This window comes from Phoxinus phoxinus (assembly GCF_949152265.1).
Source record: "Phoxinus phoxinus genome assembly, chromosome: 19".
Lineage (NCBI taxonomy): Eukaryota > Metazoa > Chordata > Actinopteri > Cypriniformes > Leuciscidae > Phoxinus > Phoxinus phoxinus.
This window is the reverse complement of record NC_136894.1, coordinates 11,915,994-11,937,268: the sequence shown is the minus strand read 5'-3', so window position 1 is coordinate 11,937,268 and position 21,275 is coordinate 11,915,994. Positions and strand designations below refer to the sequence as shown.

Below are 21,275 nucleotides of genomic sequence, written 5' to 3'. Positions count from 1 at the left end.
TCCTTCAGCTTGATGGCATCCCTTACTTCCGGTGTCCACCACTGGGTTCGGGGATTGCCGCCTCGACAGGCACCGCAGACCTTACGGCCACAGCTCCGATCGGCCACTTCGACAGTGGAGGTGGAGAACATGGTCCACTCGGACTCAATATCTCCAGACACCCTCGGGATCCGGTCGAAATTCCGGCAGAGGTGGAAGTTGAAGATCTCTCTGACAGGGGACTCGTTCCCAACAGACCCACACAGTACGTTTGGGTCTGCCGAGTCTAACCAGCTTCCTCCCCTGCCATCAGATCCAACTCACCAACAGGGGGTGATCAGTTGACAGCTCCACCCCTCTCTTCACCCAAGACATACGGCCAGAGGCCAGATGAAACGACCACAAAGTCGATCATCGACCTCCGGCCTAGGGTGTCCTGGTGCCACGTGCACCGATGAACATGGTGTTCGTTATGGACAAGCTGTAACTAGCACAGAAGTCCAATAACAGAACACTGCTTGGGTTCAGATCAGGGGAGCCTTTCCTCCCAATCACCCCCCTCCAGGTGTCACTGTCGCTGCCCACGTGGGCGTTGAAGTCCCCCAGTAGAACGACGGAGTCCCCAGTTGGAGCACTTTCCAGCACCCCTCCCAGAGACCCCAAGAAGGTCGGGTACTCTGCACTGCCGTTCGGCTCGTAGGCACAAACGAAAGTGAGAGAACTATACCCTCTCATTTAGCAGGGTGAACTCCAACACATGGCGGCTGAGCTAGGGGGCTATAAGCAAACCCACACCAGCCCGCCGCCTCTCACCATGGGCAACTCCAGAGTGGTAAAGAGTCCATGCTCTCTCAAGGGGCGTGGTTCCAGAGCCCAAGCCGTGCGTGGAGGTGATCCCGACTATCTCTAGTTGGAACCTCTCAACCTCACGCACAATCTCAGGCTCCTTCAGCGAGGTGACGTTCCACGTCCCTAAAGCTAGTTTCCGTGTCCAGGGATCGGGTTGTTGAGGCCCCCGCCTTCGACTGCCGCCTGATCCACTTTGCACCGGTGGTGGTGAGCCCACGGGAGGGCAGCCCCACGTCGCTCCTTCGGGCTGAACCCCGTTGGGCCCCATGGGGGGAGGCATATGAGCCCCGGGCCTGGCTCCAGGGTAGGGCCCCGGCTGCTCCATTCAGGGCGTTTTTTATTCTAGCATAAAGGGTTTTTGAACTGCTCTTAGTCTGTCCCGTCATCTGTTTGCCTTGGCAGACCCTACCAGGGGCATATAGCCCCGGACAACATAGCTCCTAGGATCATTCGGGTACTCAAACCCCTCCACCACGGTAAGGTGGTAGTTCAAGGAGGGGCCAAATGTGAGATTTATTAAAGTCCACAAAGTCCTCACAAAACAAGGAATAAAGATGGCTTTGGTATGCAGTCTATTATCAAAAAGCCAACCATGGATTTCACATAAACACACAGACAGGCAAGCTAGAACCACTATGGTCTGAGGGCGACATCATGGATAAGCAGCAAAAAGGTCTAAGAACCAAAGAAATGTTTTCTATTTTATGTTTGAGCTGTATTTTAGTTTCACCATTTGGCTGTAAAGAATGTTTACCTGTACAGAAGGTTACTAACGTTTACTCTATTGAAGGTTAGCTTTTTGATAACAGAATGTACAATAGTCATCTTTATTCCTTGTGTTGCGAGGACTTTGTGGACTTTAATAAATGTGATCCTGGATCACAAAACCAGTCACAAGTCGCACGGGTATATTTTGTGGCAAAAGCCAACAATACATTGTATGGTTCAAAATTATCGATTTTTTTTTTAATGCCAAAAATCATTCGGATATTAAGTAAATATCATGTTCCATGAAGATATTTAGTAAATTTCCTACCTTAAATGTATAAAACATTTATTTGTGTGAGTGAAGCACAATCGCGAACATAAATGCACAACTGTAAAGGTGATTTTCTCAATTATACGATTTTTTTTATTTTTTTTATTAGGCCTATTCATATTTTATATAAAATATATATTTTCAAAACCTGGTGGACTCTAAAAATGCAAATAAATCAAAGCCAGAAATCTGAACAAGTTGTGTTTCAAATTTTAGGTTGATATCTCAAAAAATTAGCTTTCAGTGAGATTTAGTTTGGGCGCAGTCCAAAACTTTTTAACTAGTTGACATTACTGCCCATATAAGGGCGCCTCCATTTCCATATGTTGTTTGAGTGATCTGAACCATTATTTGTACAATTTTCATACAATTTATGAAGTAGACATCCCATTCAGAAGTAGTATTGGAAGTTTGGCAGATTTTGAAATTAATTCAACCTCTAAGAAACACAAAAAGAACACGTATGTGCATTATAGCTCGCTGCCACATCACAAATGGCGAATCTATTATTTTTTTCTTTATATTTAAAACATTTTCAGACCTTTTTTTCTAAAATAATTAATTGGATGCTATCTTTTGAACTCTTGGCATGAAAACGGTTTCTACCATTCTTTCATGATTTTTCATGTTCATCACTATTTCAAAATAAAGGTCTGAACACGCCTTAGGAGTATGAAAATATTATTGTTGCAAATTGATAAATTACGGCTCCACTGTAATTTATTTTGAAAATCAGTCACCAAATATGTAAACTAGAGATTGTAAGTTTTCAAATGATATATAGTTTGTCAAGATTAGTTTAGGTTTAGTATAGAATATTACTGTTTTAAATATGTAATGGCTGATGCCAATATAAGGGGTTAATCCCATATCTGGAATGGTAATGCTTGAAAGTTCTGTTCCTCCGATTTGGGGTACAGGGGAGAACTTTGGTTATACCAGCTGTAATCCACTAGGCAGAAATGTCATCTTGGTCTTAAATTAAAGCTTATAAACTTGGGAAGTTTTTCATGTACATTTGAGGCAGTGATATGTATAATAAAATGCTTGAAAATGATCACTTTTGATGACAATTTGTCAGGCGGACAGACATTTTTTGGTCTTTTGGGGTATGTTGATGGTGATATTTGACAGCAAAAAGGCAGAAATCCCCAGAATCTTTTTCTGCTAGTTTCCCCTATGTGTCAGGATACACCATGCAAAATTTTAGGGTTATATGACCATTTATGTAGCTGCAGTACCTTAATATTCACAATTACATAATTCCGTCAAAAGCTTTTCCCAAAAAGGGAGTTTTTGGGCCCCTGAGACCAAACGGGGCCGAGTTGGGGGTGGTCATTATCAACTTGTGATGGCCCAAGGTATAAGATAATAGGAAATAATAGTGAAAAAAAGGTAGCAAAAAACATCCTGAGGAGTGGACCTGGCTCCCGGCCTATATTGACAGTGTCTCATAAAAGACTAAAGCCTGAAGCCTCATGACACCACACACATATTAACACAGGGGCGTGACAGTTCCCTGCTTTCCTTCTGACATTTCTGGTAACTCATTTATTCTACAACAACTGCACTCTGAAATTTCAACAAGAGTTTCTTTATTGTGCTACCATGCATATAAAATATCTAGAGTGCTGTTTGCTGCCTATTGTAACTGTCATTTACATTAGCTTTGTGACTGACTTGACTGAACGCTCAAAATATGCAGTAACTCGACACGTGAAGTCACTAGGCCCTTTGTAGGATCAGGACTGTTTCTTAAGAACACTTTTTTTTTAAAGTCTACTTTGTAATAATGTAAAATAATAACAATTACTTTAAAAAACATTTTAAACCATTACGTTTTAATAATCTTTTGTCACACTTTAAAGAATTACACTTATTCTGATGTGTTGACAAACATACTAAAACATGTAAAGTACTTGATTATACATTTTAAGTAATCTGAATTGTTTCATTATTTTGAGTTTAATAAACTTGTTAGTTTTAGTTTTAGAGTTTAAAATTTAACTGAAACTTAAATTTTGCATTGCTATGGCTATCGAAAGGGAGAGTAAATGCTAAAATTAAGTGTTGCATAATGTGTTTTTTTTGTGTGTGCAAGATTAATGTTAACTCTTTCCCCGTCAGCGTTTTTTTTTTTTTTTTTTTTTTTTTTTTTTTTAAGTTGCCAGCCACTGCCAGTGTTTTCGGTCATTTTGACAAAAGTTTCATGACCCCCAGAATATTTCGTTGTCAGAATATCTGAAAATGCTATACATAAAAAGAAAGAACAGAGCCTCTGCTTTTAAACAAAAAAAACTATATTTTATTCTAGCTTAATGCATTCTCTTTTTTTACCAACAAATATAAGTTTCATAAAAAAGCAACATTCAGCAAAAAGCAGAGAAAATCACGTTTTTGTCAAAGATTAAATCGGATTCAGAACGATGATCAAAACATAGATGGAGTAGATCGAGTCCATCAACACCCCCAAAGCTTCCTTAGTTCTAAAACTTGTCCTGGATCGCCATTTTATTCAGTAACATTAGGCAGTTTTGATTTATATGCTGTTTAATGTTGATGATCGCATTATTTTACATATGCATCTGCTTACATGCTATCACTTGTTTCTGCTTCTTTCTTCTACACGTCTTTTGATCAGGAGATTCACTACTCTTTCAGAAGACGTGTCACTCCCTACCATATACATTGAAAACACGGAAAGCCGGAAATTTCCGTCAATGGCAGGTAAAGAGTTAAGTGACTGTGGGAGATTTAGTTTTTAAAGGAACACGCTGACTTTTTAGGACTTTAGCTTATTCACCGTATCCCCCAGAGTTAGATAAGTCCATACATACCCTTCTCATCTCTGTGCGTGCCGTAACTCTGTCTGACGCACCCACCGTTAGCCTAATCTGTACGTTCCCCGTATACATTCTGGGAACTATATTCTCAGAAGGCGAAGCACTGCTACTTGGGCGGAGTGATTAGCGCAACACTCAGAGCGAACTCTCTGCTCCTCACCACGGGGCTTCTCAGGTGCTGCGAATCCCAAATTCCCAAATCACTCTGCAGAAGTAGCAGTGCTTCTGAGAATATAGTTGCAACAAGGTTAGATGTTATGGGAAGAAGGAGCCGGGAACCGGCGAACATTCAACAACTTTAATAAATAAATAAACAAATCCAAAATGAAAGTATAAGCCAGCAGCCCCTCGCGGACGACTGCTGGCTACAGAAACAAAACACAACACAAACACAGGCCTGTCCTCTCTCGATCTTCACTGTCGTCGCTCCTCCTTTTATGCCTCCGCTCCTCCGTGAGAGATACGAGACCGGTGCGTCGCGCAGGTGTCGCTCATCAGTAATCACGCCACCGGTCTCGCGCCGCTCTCACGTCCCTCGACCTCGTCCTGCTCGCCACAATAGTTCACAGCAGTATGTATACGGTTAGAAGATGGCTGTGTCTCATGTGACCTTGTTATTTGTACACGCTGTCACTATACAAATCACAACGTGTAAATAGGAAAATGTTGGTGTTATTTTGTCACTTATTGGGAGCAGTATGCTAGCTGGAGCCGTTTACCTCCAGTCTTTGTGCTAAGCTAGGCTAGCAGTGGGTGCGTCAGACAGAGTTACGGCACGCACGGAGATGAACTCTGGGGGATATGGTGAATAAGCTAAAGTCCCAAAAAGTCGGCGTGTTCCTTTAATGTTTTGCAATGCTAATTTAGAAGAGTTTCTTTTATATATATATTTATTTATTTTTTCAGGTGACCATCATGGTGACAAGTGGAGCATGAGGTTAGTTTGTGATTTGGTAAGAAGATTCTGTACTATTATGTGTAATAGCGCCCCCTATAAAAACATGGATAATCGGAAAATTCAGTCAGTGGCGGGGATTCGGGGAAAGTGTTAAGTATATGAAGTCAATTCCTATGTATACACTTGAGTGGACTAACCTATACAACATTTCAGATACTTATAATTAGGAACATCTGTTTTCTTTATAAATCAACATTTTCAAACAATGTACATTTATTAACAGTATGTGATGTAAGTTTATATGACAGTAATTTAAAACTATGTGAAATAGGACTCAATCAAAAGAGTAAACACAACTACAAATTTACTTAGAATAATTAATTACACTTTAAGTATATCTTGATCAAAAGATTTAATACAAGTATTGGCCAAATATACTTAGACTTTTGTCAGTATATGTCAAGTATACTTAAAGTGCAATACATAAAGTACATTTCATAATAGAAGTATAAAGTAGACTGAAAGTATTTTCTTATTTTTAGTTTAAAAGCAGCATACTATTAGCACACTTGAATAAACTTCTTTTTCGTAAGAGGTGCTCTGTGTCCTTCCCTCTATAGTGTCTCTTTTAAAAAACAAACAAAAAAAAACATGTTGTTAAGATAATGAACCATTGCTCTACTAGGCATACACATGTATAACACAAATAATGGATAGGCTTTTAATTATAAATAAGTACAGTACATTAGTCAACATCTTTCTCTATTTGTCCTCCATCTTGTACGATTTTTTTCAATGAGCTAATCACAATGCATTCTGGGATCAAATTATCAATGAAGGATAAAATGTTGCCTTAAAAAGGCCTAGATGACGCTTTAGAGTTCTTTGCATCAGAAGAATGTCTAGGTTGGCAGTAAAATGTTAATTCTGTTTTAGAAAGGATGTGATGAACAGATGGTTATTTTGGTTATTCTTCATTTAGTCTCAGCCTCAGACGGCACACCCACAGTACACTCAATGATTTTCTGATGAATACTGCACACAAAAAAGTCTGATTAGCTGGTATCAAACCATTTCTGGGAGTAAATGCACACAGTCTTTTAGGCCATTTGGATACAGAGTTGTGTTAAGATTCAGAAGATAAGTCGTTTGTTGGACAATCAATTTGCCATTAGATGCATCAAATCTTTATGCCTGATATTTTATTTAAACCCTAAATTAGTCAATAATCTAGATCTACATAATGGTATATAACTATTTGTTTTCTAAGTGATGCATGTTAAATAATCAGTACTTGTGGATAGACAACATTTCTGATCACAAAGTCCATCTGTCATTCTGTCAGGCGGTGTCTTTCCTTTCTAAGTAGGCGGTTCTTGGCCAGAAAAAGCTGCAAACTGGATTAGACTTTCAAAAGTCTAAGCAAGAGACTATTCTTTACTAAGCAGATGTAATGAATGGCATAAATTTCAGTATGTTTCTCACACAAAGCTATCGTATGGCTTCAGAAAACTTGGACTACAGCACACAAGTCATTAAGGCCACTTTTATTATACTTTTGTGTCCTTTTTGAAGCCTAAAAACCTCCATTCATTGTGATTGCATGGAAAAGAGCGACGAGTCATGGGGGAATTAAGAATGTGAAACTGTGAAAAACTGTGCCCACTGATAGCATTGTTTATTTGCATGTGCTGCATTGTGTTGCCATCCGATTTACTGAAGGAATTATGCAAATGATGTGATGCCACAAACACACCCACAAAATTAGGCCTGATCGCAGTTTGCGCCGGACAATTGTGCCCTATGCAAAGAAATGCACCCAGACAATGGCTGAATGGTAAAGTTTTTCACTCCAGGAGTTGAGGTTTTTACACAGGATGTTTGAAAGACTTCTTAAAAAAAAAAAAAAAAAACTTTGCCTGAATTACTGCTGCCATGATTACAAGAAAATGTACTCAAACATACCTTCCAAAAAGCCGCATTTACAGGAAAATAGTGCCGATGTTTGTGAATCAGGCACATTCTATAATGAGCCTAATTTGCATCGAAAGAAAGGATATTTGCAGAGAAAAGAATGGCAATGACTTCATTTAAATGTGCAAGCTTCAGTGCATACCTGGTTAAGTTGCATTTGTTACTTGACAATGACGATGACTTATAATTTGAAAACGTAGCAGCACTGCAACTAATGGAAGAGGATGTCGGTGTTAATTGAAGTTTTTGTTTGAATTACAATGTTAAAGAAAAAGCAAAGACAAATTCTAATGAGGCATTGTGTGTATTATGACTTGCTGTGACCCTATGTGAGATCCACCAATCTTTTAATTTATTTTTTGGATTCATGAGGAATATCTCTGCCATTCCTGTAGGTGCACAAGCCCAGAGATCTATCGTATGAAGGTTTACTGGAGTTATCTTCTTGTATCTACAATGCAACCTGATCTCATGAAAAAACATATACTTGTCACCACGAGTTGGTGATTTTGTCTGAATTTGTCCGTTTTGATTTGTATAAAAATGTATAATTTAAAAAACAAACAAACACTAAGCATGAAGGTCCACCCCAATCCCCAATAACCATCTGTGAGGCGTAAGCAGATCGTATGAAAATATACGATTGAGATTATACAAATTCATTCGATTTTCCCACCAATTCGCCAAAACATAAAACAGTTAAGAATTGCATTGAGAGTGTGTTGGTACAATAGCTTGACAAGCAAGCGTTTGTCAGCTTGGGTTGCCTTGAATCACATACAGACTGAACCCCTGAAAAGTTCAGCTGGTCACTTTGGTCACAGAACACGACTCAAAGCCATTATGACAATATTCCACTACATCCCAACTCCCAAGTCCGTCAAATGCTTGGGCTGTGTGTCATCACCAGTGGCTCTGCATATCCTCCTGAAGGACGTTAACATTAGGAAAGAGCGGCCAAAGTTTACTTTTAACAAGATAGTGATCATTTCAATCTGACCTTTATAGTTTGAACGGCACATTTCGGCTCAGATTGTTTTATGATCCTGTCACAATGATGCATGCTTTGCAAAGAGGGTGGGATGGGGCCGGGGGAGTCAAAAACTATATTGTACTTGACAGCTAACCCACAGCTCGGCTGAAGCTCTATTGCTTATTTCACATTCGAAGGAGGAATTTCTTAAAGGCACAGCTGCAAACAAATGGACCGTTTAATTCAGGGGTGTCCAATCCTGCTCCTGGAGGGCTACTATCCTACCGAGTTCAGCTTCAATCCTAATTAAACACCCGAAACAGGTGGATGTCAAGGGATGTGTCCGGAATCGCATACTTCTGAAAACTGAGGTAGCTCTTTTGAATGCGTAACTACTTTTAAAAACTATGTATTTAGTATAAATGTGTGTAGAATGACTAATCCGGACATAATATACTACGTCATGTTGTCATTGTCGTGGGACGTATTAGTGTCAGTTGCTTCGTTTCACTGCCATTCAAAAATACGTGTATACTGGATGCGCACTTCAGACTCTCGGTGAAAGTAGTAGGTCATTTGTGTACAGTATGTTTCGCCTACTGTTTTATTATTCAGACTACTCATTTCACACACTGTTTTTCACCTACTTTAAGTATGAAGTATGCGATTTTGGATGCAGCCTAGGTCATTTGTCCTAGCTCAACCTCCAGGAAACTGTGATGGGGTGAGTTTGAACTAAAATCTGCAGGAAAATGGAACTCCACAAGCAGAATTGGACAACCAAGGCTTTAGAGAAGATTGAAGACGCTAATGAAAAACAAAAGTATCACATTAACATTGACAAATAAGGGTTCCTGCAAAGACAAACACCTGTCTTTGAGAGTTTTAAGTTACCTGGTTCAACCTTGTTAAAACAGAGGCTCTGGTCATGCATGAAGTCCCTCATAGCTGACCCTACCATTCCCTCCACCAATCCTCCCTTTAGCCGAGTGAGTCCGAATAAAAGCAACAGTCCTCTTCAATTCTCTCTTCAGCAGGTGGCAAGTCCTTCAAGGAGGCCTTTTGAAGGAACTCCACAATCCGCCGGAGCCCCTGCTGCCTAAGTTAAAAGACCTGAGGCCAAATGTGAGGAAGACTCTATCTCCTCCACCACTGGGATTTAAAAGGCCACCTGGAATGAATTGTACCTCAGCTTGATCCCTTGAGGGCCAGAAAGGCTTTGGGCGGGCAGCACCGTATTCATAATGCTGCAGCAGAAAGTGCACAGATGCACACAAAGGCATGAATGCAGCAGCTCCAGTTGGTTTTAAACACCACTGCTATGCCATCAGGACTATTGTGTGCGATGAAAATGAATGCTTGCCGTTGTGTGGATTGGAGAGAACGGTGGCATGCAGAGACCTTATGGTGACACATTTACGTGTACACACAAACACGATCCAACAACAAAACCTGTGATCAGGTGGGAAAAGTACACACTCAAAGCAAACAGCAAACTAGGTCTAATGCATTCTGGGTCAAATTAGGCCTCTAGCCAATGATAATAAGAATTTGGAGAGTGCATCAAATGCGGTCTTAAATGAATTCCCTTCAGATGATTAAAGCAAAACCCAGGCAGCAGCTTGACAGAAGCACATGTGGGATTTTTTGGGGGGATATAAAGCATAAAATGTTCCTACAACCTGACAGATATGACTAAAATAGGTGTTCTGGGAAACTGCAAGAACATAAATGGTCAAATGTAAACATGTTTACACAAAACTAAAACATTTATACATGACATGTTAACACAATAAGTGTTAAAGAACAGCTTACGAATGTCTGTACAAAGTTATATTCAATACTTCAACTTTTGTCATGTCCATGTAAGGCCGGTAAATGCTACACACTCAAGGATACCACAAATAGACGTGCAAAGGGCATCAGTAACATACAACTAGAAGTTCATCTGCATTGATTTGTAATCTAAATGATTTTCATGAAAGAAAAACTTGCAAATTGTATTTTGGTTCTGTTGTTTCTGAACACTGAAAATGGCTGCAAAGCTTATATTTGCAGTGCTGTGTTTAACACTTTAAACCAGGCTAATAAATCGTCCTATTAGCTCAGCGGCTGATTTGTTTAGTGTTGGATTTATTAGCTTAGTCACTTCCTCCCTCACTTCCTCCTTTTCTTATCCTCAGCCGGTCTATCACACCCACAATCATTTGAGCCAACTATTGAAACGATTAAATAGAAAGTTCATTCAGACTACGAAGTACCTAATATATGAGGTTGCTGTAACAATCTATATCCTCTAACTTCACGGTTGGTCAATACATGAGAGAAAAGCCATAGAAAAACAGAGCAAAAAGTTATAGTCAGCAGTGTTTTAAGTGCCCCTTTTGTATAAGCTTGACCAAACCTGTCAGTTATTCCCTCTTTCATGCACACACATTTTTATCTATAATAATAAGACTTTCCATTGACTTCTGTTGGTTTAATATTGAGCTACTCTACAGTTTCATTTTTCTTTTCTTTTCTTTTAGAAATTAACACTTTTATTCAGCAAGGACGCATTAATCAAAAGTGACAGTAAATACATTTATAATGTTACAAAAGATTTCTATTTCAAATAAATACTGTTCTTTTGAACTTTCTGCTCATCAAAAAATCCTTTGATGACATTTTGTTTTATCATGTATTCCACACAAAAAATATCAAGCACAAAAATAATACACATCACAGGAATAAAAACCATTTTAAAATATATTCAAATAGATTTTAAATTGTACCAATATTTCACAATAATACTGTTTTTACTGTACTTTGTACGATAAAAAAAATCTACCCCCTACCACTAACCTGAAACATCACATGAACTTTTAATCATTTTTACATATTCATTAAGAATGTTTTTTAAGCTGTACATTGCAGGTGATTTCAGGTTTTACTAGCCTTTACTTTTGAATGTAGGCTAAATCTGATCAACGCACAGAGTGATTCTCTCTCTCTTTCGCTCTCTCTTTCTTTCCATCTGGTCTTGGGTTTACCATCAGTTGCCAGCTTGCTGCTCTCTCTCTCTCTCTCCTTCCCTCTTGTGCAAATCTGGCTTAGGACACAAACACCATTATCTTTGCAAAATGCACCCACATCTAAAGCTTAAAAACCATAATGTTAGAGAAAACCTGGCCACAGAGTCAACGTCCAATGCAACAGCTGGCCATTAATCATACCGTAGTTTTACAAAGCACACCGAGGCCTATTATCAGCCATTTTAAAGGAATAATGCTGAACAAACGTTAGCATTCCTGTGTAAAGGCCTGATAAGAGACCACATCACCACAGTACGTGTCTCACGGGCTAAGCATACTAATGAAAGACACCAAACAAGCAGCAGGGCCCTGGTAATATGTCATTAGCTGTGTTTGCTAAGGAAAGCATCACTATTACTATTGGTCATTTAACAAACCAAGATGCCAAAAATATGGTAATTAATATGCAAATTATAAAAAAAACTCTTATTTTAAGTTTTAAATCTAAATAAATGTAGTGATAATTGTGAGATATATGAAGTCTATGGGAAATAATAAATTGCAAATAGCTAAGCAAACGACCAGGAATTGCCCAGAAGACCCTAAGAAATCAAATAGCAACATGCTAAAGCACTCAGAAGTCAGAACACTGCATATTAACATAGTAATGTCTTGGCAACCCCTGGAATACACTAGCAAAACCGTATCAACCACCTAAAACACCTTAGCACTGCATAGAAACATGGCAATGCCTTGGCAACTAACCAAAACAGTAGTAACACCATAGAAAACTGCACAGCAATGCACAAAATCAATCATTCATAGTACATTAGCAATTGGATAGCAACAAAATAATGTCTATAAAAAAAAAGTCTATCAAAAAGTAGCTAGCTAAAAAAACAACAAATACAATGACAATTGTAATGTTAATTGTTAATGAAGAATGTTTTAAGTAAAATATTTGGGGTTTAAAACAACGTAATGCAATACAATTAATAGTTTTATTTTGTAAACTACATCCAAAGACACACACAATACTCGCAATATATATCTGGCTGTCATAGTGCAAAATTGCTACAAATGTAACATCAATGCAAGAATAAAATATATGCGACATACACAGGAGTCGTCAAAAATTCTCGTGAAACTCACAGCACATGCACTGATGAGGCTCATTTACTGTGAACGGAGGTGCACTGAGACACGAATCATGAGTTTATTCCGTGAACACAATGCTATTCGCTCTGAAACCCGCCGAAACACAGCTTTTGTTGTGTTATAAGCGCACTAAGCTATTTTGTTTTCTGTTCGATTGACAGATGCTTTGCCAAAGCAATGGCACAAAACTCAATGTTAGTGACCTTTTAGGTTCATTATAAAACTGTGGCGGGACAGATTAAACTATGACGGGTCATCATAAAATCAGAAATAGAGTGCAATAAAGCAGGACAATTAATCAATTTTAAAAAAAGACTATTATTCACCTGTATGTGCTTGATGTCTTCGATGCAGACAACGTTTTAATCTTTGGTTTGGATACATAGCTTACAAAAGTGTAGCCTTTACTAGTCAATTCATGTGAAATATCAACCCTGCACATAGTCATCAGACTATCTCTTCTCAGAAAACCATAAAGCCGCAAGACGCGTGATAAAACAAAGATAATGGTAATGCACAATACATTGCAGGCTCGTCAAAATGCAAAACGGAATGTAGCTTTTGGTCACGCTACATCACTACTTGCTGGAAAAAGTAGTTACTGTAGCTACTGGAAAAGCTACACTGTTTTTAAAGCAACTGAGCTAGTGTCAAGCTACTGAAAAATGTAGTGAAGTTAGTAGTGTCTTTACTTGTAGTTAGCTAATCCCCAACACTGCTACATAGCAATGCATAAAGCATTCATAATATGCTACCAACTCAAACCACAGCTTAGCAACCACCTTAGCAATCGCCCAAAACACATTAGCAAATGCATAGTAACATGACAATGCTTTGGCAACCAGCCAGCCCAGGACAACCTAGCAACCACATAATAATGCACAAAAACATTCTTAATAAGTTAGCATAATTAGCTGCATAGCAACACAGTAATGTCTTGGCAACCCACAGAATACACCAAGAATACCTAAGCAAACACCAACAGCACCACGCACCACTAACACTTTTAACCACTTAGAAATGCTCTGGCAAGCACTCAAAACACATTATAATCACGGTAGTGAGTAGTCAGAAAATATAAAAAAGTAGTTTTATTGTTGTTGAATTGTGATTGCATTTAAAGAGTGAACAGAGGCGGCCTTGCAATTTCGGAGGCCGGTTTCAAAGAAACAGTCAAATTGCGACTGCAATTACTTTATCTCTGTTATATTTACAATGTTATCTCATATTTCACTATTAATAGTCTATTTATAAATGCATTCTATCTCTTTAACCAGAACTATTGTTACAATCATGAGCGAAAACAAAAACCGCATTCAATCTTCATCCCTCATGAAATAATACTAAAATTGCAAATAGGTGGCAGCAAATCATTGTCTTAACCAGTTAGTCATTGAATCATTCAGTCAAACAATTCATTCAAAATGGCTGCTTAATTCAGAGACAAAGCAGAACGAGTGAGTCGTCGAGTCATTCATTAGAACGACTGGCAAACTGAAACTGTGTTGCTTGGAGACACGCAATAGCTCTACAGTTTGGATCTATTTTCGTTGGCAAAATAGAGAAGAAACAGACAATATTTTGTCTTAAGTGTGTCACCTAGCCTATTAACTTATTGTTTATTGAATTGTTGTTTAAAATCAATATCACAATTGCAAATGCGCTGATATTCGGGAAAACAGAACTTTTTCTTGTGTGATATTGCTTAAATAATTTTTTTGCACCATGTCTTGTTTTTTTGGTATTTTTATACATTTTGGTGGCATTTTTACCGCAAGCCCCTGTAAATTTTTTCGACACTGGTGCATGCACGCTGTGTAATGGTGGGGGGCAGGGCTCTTTTTCAAGCGCAAGCGGAGGCCCCTTCAGTCGTAAGGCCCATTTTAAGTGAAACGGGTGAAACACAGCAAAGGCCGCTACTGCAGAGGAACCGTGTTTGATCAACTCCTGATGTGACAAAGTGCTCTCACTATGGCAGTTACTAGAACGCTGCCAGAGTAAAGGTTCAGCGCTGATGGACAGTTCCCTAACCACATCCTCTTTTCCACTCTCAGAGAATAGCCAAAATTGAGCTGAAATGGCTTTCTCTGACCTGTGCACCAGAAGCGGCTCCATCGCTTTAAACTGTCCAAGCACTGAATACAGTTGATAGACTCCAATCAATTCTTCCACTAAAGCTGTTCCTTGCCATTGATTTTTGAATTTAATATTATAGAGTGCTTACTTTCCTTCTATTTCCTATTTATAACATATTTTGATCGTTTCCGTCCAATACCTCGTACGGAAGCCAAAATTTACAAGCTTGAATAAAAACTTTGCTTGTTTTTGACAAGAACTAATGTATCAAATAAAAAAGAAAACTGCTTATATGTGCTCATACTGTCCATCTTTTAAAAAAAAAATCAATATGCCATATTGAAATAGATTTCTGAAAGACTATTTTTTGCAGTCACTATCTACAAATCCCAGACGCCGGGTCTGGAGAAAGACATGGGGAGGAAGGAAATGGGGAATGGAATCGGGACGCGAGAGATAGTGGGAAAGGAAATAGAGATGGAGGTAGATCACGAGGGATGGGATTAGAGCATTGATATGAATCATATTAGCGTCTCAATAGAGTGTTCGTGTCAAGCTCGTAATACAAATTACCGCTGGGAAAGGCTAAGAAAGGGCTTAGGAAGTTGACCCTCCGGATTTCAAAGCACCATTGATGCATTAAGTTGCTCCTCCTCCCTGCAGCAGGCAGGTTTAACACTGGTGCGATAGTGAGAGCGGTTTACAGCCTTATCGGCAGTGTCAAGCCTCCAAACATCACACTGAGAGCGAGAGCTCACACTGAACAACAGGAAAACAAAATTCAACTGAATTCTCCTGCAGGGCTTCCTAAAAGCACATCTAGTGATATAAGCAGAGTTGAGGTCGCCCTGTTGGGCATCAGTCTGAACAGATGCAAACCTGGAGGTATCAGTCAATCTGATAGTGATAGAACAGAGCAAGAAATCGAAAAACGAGAAAGCACATCAAGATGAGGCATTAGAGTCTATGTCAGTGAGTCAGAGTGGGCGGGCAAGGAGGCACAAAGGTGTAGGACTCACCGCGCCACTGTCTGTTCCTCATCCTCTCTAGGCTCATTGTCCTGACCCCGCATGTCACTCAAGGAAGTGCATTTACCTGCCGACTGTGTGCAGCAACCAATAACGCAATTCAATCTGTCAAGCCTCCAGCAATTTAAACGCTCGCAGCACCTCTCTGCAATGGTTACAAACCTCAAACCAAATAGGTGAGGAACAAGTTAATTAACATGTCCATCAGCGAGGCTTTCTTCACTGTTAAAGCGCCACTGTAATGGCCATGTTAGCTGAATAGGTCTTGATACGGGGAGTTATTTCAGCCTTTCTTCAGCTGGCTTTAGTCAGCCATCAAGCAGCGTGGATGGCCTCGTGAAATGTCCTCTTTCAGTGATCTATCTTGTCAGTCAGCATTGCATGTCTACCGCAGGAGTTGGCCAATCACTCTCTGTAAATCTGCATAAGTGAGTCACTAGGAGTAATACCTATACGCTGAAGTTTATGCTTGGAATACTACTTTCCTTAAGCAGTTCTAAGTGATTTCTATAAAATGCCATTGTTTGACTGATCTCACTGAATGAGATGTCCTAAAATATCACTCAGACATCCCTATCCTCTACAAAACAGTGTGGTTGAAATCTTTGTTTAGACTTCGAGATGCTTTCTGCCTGTCAGTCATTCATCTCATTGCTTTTGAAAACTTTTTAAACTTTGAAGAAGATGTGCTGCTGTTTTCTGACTACAAAGTATGCTCAGGCAGGGTTTGGGACAGAGAGAGCGTGTCTACTTCAGTGGCTAAAAACCTGTTCACACCGAGGATGATAATATAAAGTTTTAATAATCGTCATAATTCATTATAAAAATAAGAACAGTGTTGAAGTCCACACTACAACGATAACGAAACAGCGGAACGATATCATTGTAATCCCTCTGAGAATAATTTTTTCCCAGCTAATGAACAATAAAAAGAATCTACCCATCGTTAAAGAGCCCAAGAATTTAAAGTGGTGGATGACAAAACTGCAGCGCGCTTATAATAAACAGAACATTATCGTACATTAGTGTGGATGCTAATAGTTATTGTTGTAGTTATCTTCGTAATGTTTAATCAAAATGTAATAACTTGCAGCACAATTACTTTACATTTCAGCTGACATCATCAAGGCAGTATGGGCGGTAAAAACAGCCAAACACGCATTGAGCCATTCTAAAACACATTATTACAATTAGGGCTGCTGATAAACGGGGGGTGGGGAGGGGAAGCAAATGGACATTTTGTCCTAGGCTCAATTTTGACCGAGCAAAACTAGTGCTGCAAACTAGGGAAGCAGACAGGGATGGTGCAGGGCTGAGTTTTTAGCCGTTTTCCTCCCTAAAACCCTTTCCCCCTTACCTCAAATGAACCTAGTAGCTGGCCTGCTGGCTTCAGTGTTTGCACTTTGAAGAAGGGTGAATATTTGAGAGGTCATGGTTGTGGTGGTGGCATTTCACTTGTGAATGAGTCCAAAATCTGAGGCAACATGAAATGGGGTTTGCTGAAGCGATGTCCTTAAAGTCAATACAAAATCAAAATGGATGCCATTTACTTTTTAATGCACATTCTTGGTCTTATTGCGCATTATTCACTGGTGCACATTACTCCAAATAAAAAATATTTGCCTTCGTAAACTTCTATCAAAATGTAACAACTTGCCCTTCTGCCTCTGAATCTGAAATTAATTTCCTTTTCAGATGATGCTATGAATCCCTCTTACTTTCAACCCCTCGCCTCCAGTCGCCCGGCTCCATACTATGTAATTCACACTTTTAAATGATCCAGCCTATGAATGTCCGAACAACGTTTTACGTTCACATTAATAGCAGACACTGTGTAAATGCTTCTACAGGCCATGATCTTATTCCCAAACTATCTGTGAATCCAAACAAAAATATTTGACCATTGGGCAAATACACTGTGGACACTTCAAACAATTGCAGTAATTAACATGCGGAGCTGCATCTCCTTGTTTAAACTGATTGTATAATGAACCACAAAGCATTCAGTGTGCGTTCCAATCAATCAGATCAGTCAATCTATCTATCTAATGCAAGTTTCATTTTTGTATCTCTGCATATAATCATTGCTGTGAGTCTCTTGTCTTGATCTAGATGCATAAATATAGCATTCCATCAGCAGATCCACATGGACATGATAAAAAACTTTATTATTCATCATTCCTCTAATTAAGAGAGTTCGTTAACTCACTCTCTGGACCCAGGGGGGTTTATTTTGCTGATGAACACATAAGTAGTACGCAACGGAAATGCCAATTAACCCCATTTACGCTTCCAGGCATTCCACACCTGCAAAAAGACAGACTGCAATAAAAAAATACATCCACAAAGAAACAGATGCCTAATGTTACCAGAAAGACATACCGTCAAAAGAAAAAAGTGCACTCTCATGCACATATATATGCATGAAATGTACTGTAGCCTACATGTAACAGTTGAAATGGATACAAACGTGGTCATTTAACGCTGAAAACCTAAATCACAATTTCAAATGCAGCTGCAAAGGTGAGTCACACACTAGGTTGATTGTCACTTTGCAGTATGTGTCAGCTATAAAGGAGATCTGACAGTTAGCACTCCGATATGTGAGTCTGCAAAGCAACACGAGGCTCATAACACGGTGCCAGCGAGTCTGAATAACCTATGCTTAAATTACAGGTGCATCTGTCACAAAGCTATCAAATGACTTAAAATGTCAAGGAGAACATCTCAGAAATAACAACAATACGCCAGACATGCACAAAATCGGCATCAGCGAAATGGAATAGTGGCTAAAAGTTGCCACTTACAGACAGAGGCAGCCTTCACAGCATAATTGCTAAATGCCACAAAAGTATGGCTTAAATAAAACTCACAGGATTGAATCGACACCTCTGTGACCCAGAATAATACAAAGCTTCACAAAGCTATGCTTCACAAAGGAGGATTTTACAGAGCTATACCTCAGAAAATGCTTGTTAAGCCAGCACACAAGGAGCACAAACCCTACAAAAAGAAATGTGGCTTGATGAGTGACCTTTAACCCTATTACCTACATCCAGACAGGCTTATGTTTGGAGAAAGCCAAAAACCACTTGTTAAACTTGCGGTTGGATGTCTAATTGTATATGGGATAGCATACCTCATTGAGGTCATTAGGTCTCATGGTTCCCCATGATTGTTGTATAACAGACCAAAAATAGTTCCCGAAGGTAAAAACTACACATTTGTATGAAACACAGACTGATACTCACGCATCACATACAATTCAGTCAAATAAATCAAAAACTGTCGCACAAAACTCTGGATTCTGTTTCACATCAATACTCACACAACAAACGCAACAATCAAAACCTCTCAACCGCCACCTTCCCTTCAGGACCCTCACCAGTGCAAAATGTATTTGACACACTCATTTCACTTCATAGAGCATACAGATGAACTGATCAGTGAAAAAATGTGTTTTAAATATGGAGACATTTAAACTGTGCAGTAATCAGGAAATATTGATCTATATATTATGTGCAACCCTGTCCCTTAAGGGCCTCCAGCAATACATATTGGGAATGGCTTTCTTGTCTCCCTTATAACCTCAACATAAAAATACAGTGAGGAAGTTGTAAGCATTACGTATATCATTTTTGAGTAGTCTGTCACTTACAGTTCTCAAAAAGATGTTGTTGATTTTTATATACGGTTACTACACACCTATTTGAGCTATTCAAATATTTTTGTTACTGCAAAACGTACTGATAAAAACACTGCTGCTACAATGGAAGCCCACAAGATGACCGACACAAAATCAGAACACAATCAGTGTAACACATGACCAAACAGAGGGAATTAAATTTTTACAATATTTCACTGCAAAATATGCATGACGCCTTAAATATGAATTTAGTTTATTTCCTTGAAATCATGTTTTTTATTTTATTTTACAATATTGTATAGTACAATTATATCTTTAAAAATTTACCATTTATCAAATGGTGGTAACTTTTACTAATTTTTACTTTTTTTAATTGACTTTTTTTTTTTAGGTCTTGAAGCATTAGCTGATCAGTGTAATCAGATGTATAACAGAAAACATACAAAATGTGCAGTGCTGGGGCACCTCTCCAGGACCCGGATCGAGAAACACTGATCTACATCAGCTGTCATCCGTTTCAGCACCACGGACAGCGACCATTCAAACATAAGACTCGAGTACAAGCATTCAAAAAACACTTCAGGTCAACTTGCCCCTCAGTTATGCTGCAGGGCCCATTGAAATGATGTGTTAGAGGGATTTCTACACTACAGCATCTGTGTGGTGGCTCAAAACAGAAAAGAAACCTCATAATGACACACATTCAATTAAATTGTTTCACTGTAAGGGGAACGAGACCCCTGGCGAGAACAATTATTGCACACAGTTATATTACTTACTGCGTCGTGCAGGCTCTTTAGGGAACGGTCTGTGGAGATGGTCCTTGAGGGATGCTTGATATAACCACCGTGTGTGTACGTGTGCGTAGTAAAACGACAGGTAAATAAATATGGTCTTTTAATTGCTCGTGCTAGGCGTTCACTACGCACAGCTTCGTATTAAACTTCAACCACCAACTGTCTCTGTGCGCGTGCAATTGCTCTTGTACGATATTGCGTGCGTCGCGATTCGACATGTGCTAGATTGCTTTAAAATATTCGGGTGATTAAATAACAGTCGAATGTTTCTAAATAAAAAAATACTAATTAAAAAACAAGGTACAGTTGTGCTTCGCGTAAATGTATTGCTCGATTACAACGACTGACAACAAATAAGATAAAGCGCACAAGCAAAAAGAAGCGGTTACGAGTTGTATTAGTCGTAAACGTTTACACACTATTGTTTACAAACGTCGGACGGACTGTCGTTTTTTCGGAAATACGAATATCAGACGCTAGTGTACATGCCATGATTCCGTCGTCTTAAAGACTTGCAGGTGAAAAATAAATACCAAATATCGATGGGAATTAAACGGCTCATGAGAGTATCCTCTGCGGAAACTAGTCAGGAATTAATGTATATGATGTAACATCGGCAAAAAAGAAACACGGTAGCTACACACGGACGACGACAGCTCGCGGAGCCTCCCTCTCCTTTCCTCGCGCTCTCTGTACTGTCGCTCGCTCACTCACGACGTCACAGGGCAGTGCTACTCTCTCTCTCTCTCATCTGCAGTCTGTAGTGTGCAGTCTGCTCACTACATGAAGACACCGCCGGTGAATAGAGTGGGAATTAAAGCGCTCATTGGCTGACGGAAAGACAGATGGTGCGCTCATATCCCAGATAAATAGTGCAGATCTCCTCCCTGCGCAGTGTGGATGAGCCAATGGAAACCCGCGGTCTCCAGATCTCCTCTTCTAGTGAAGTGTCACTTTGATGTATGTAGTCATTCTGTCACTGTATTATATTTATCCGTCGA

At 39.3% G+C, this 21,275-nt stretch overlaps 1 protein-coding gene across 1 annotated transcript in view; it reads right to left on the bottom strand.

The window, feature by feature from the left end:
• gabbr1b (gamma-aminobutyric acid (GABA) B receptor, 1b) overlaps positions 1 to 20,971 on the bottom strand; it is a 119,196-nt gene extending 98,225 nt beyond the window's left edge. Inside the window, exon 1 of the mRNA XM_079589866.1 lies at positions 20,257 to 20,971. The gene's annotated coding sequence lies outside the window, so the exon portion shown is untranslated. The remainder of the gene's footprint in view (positions 1 to 20,256) is intronic.
• Positions 20,972 to 21,275: the final 304 nt, after the last annotated feature.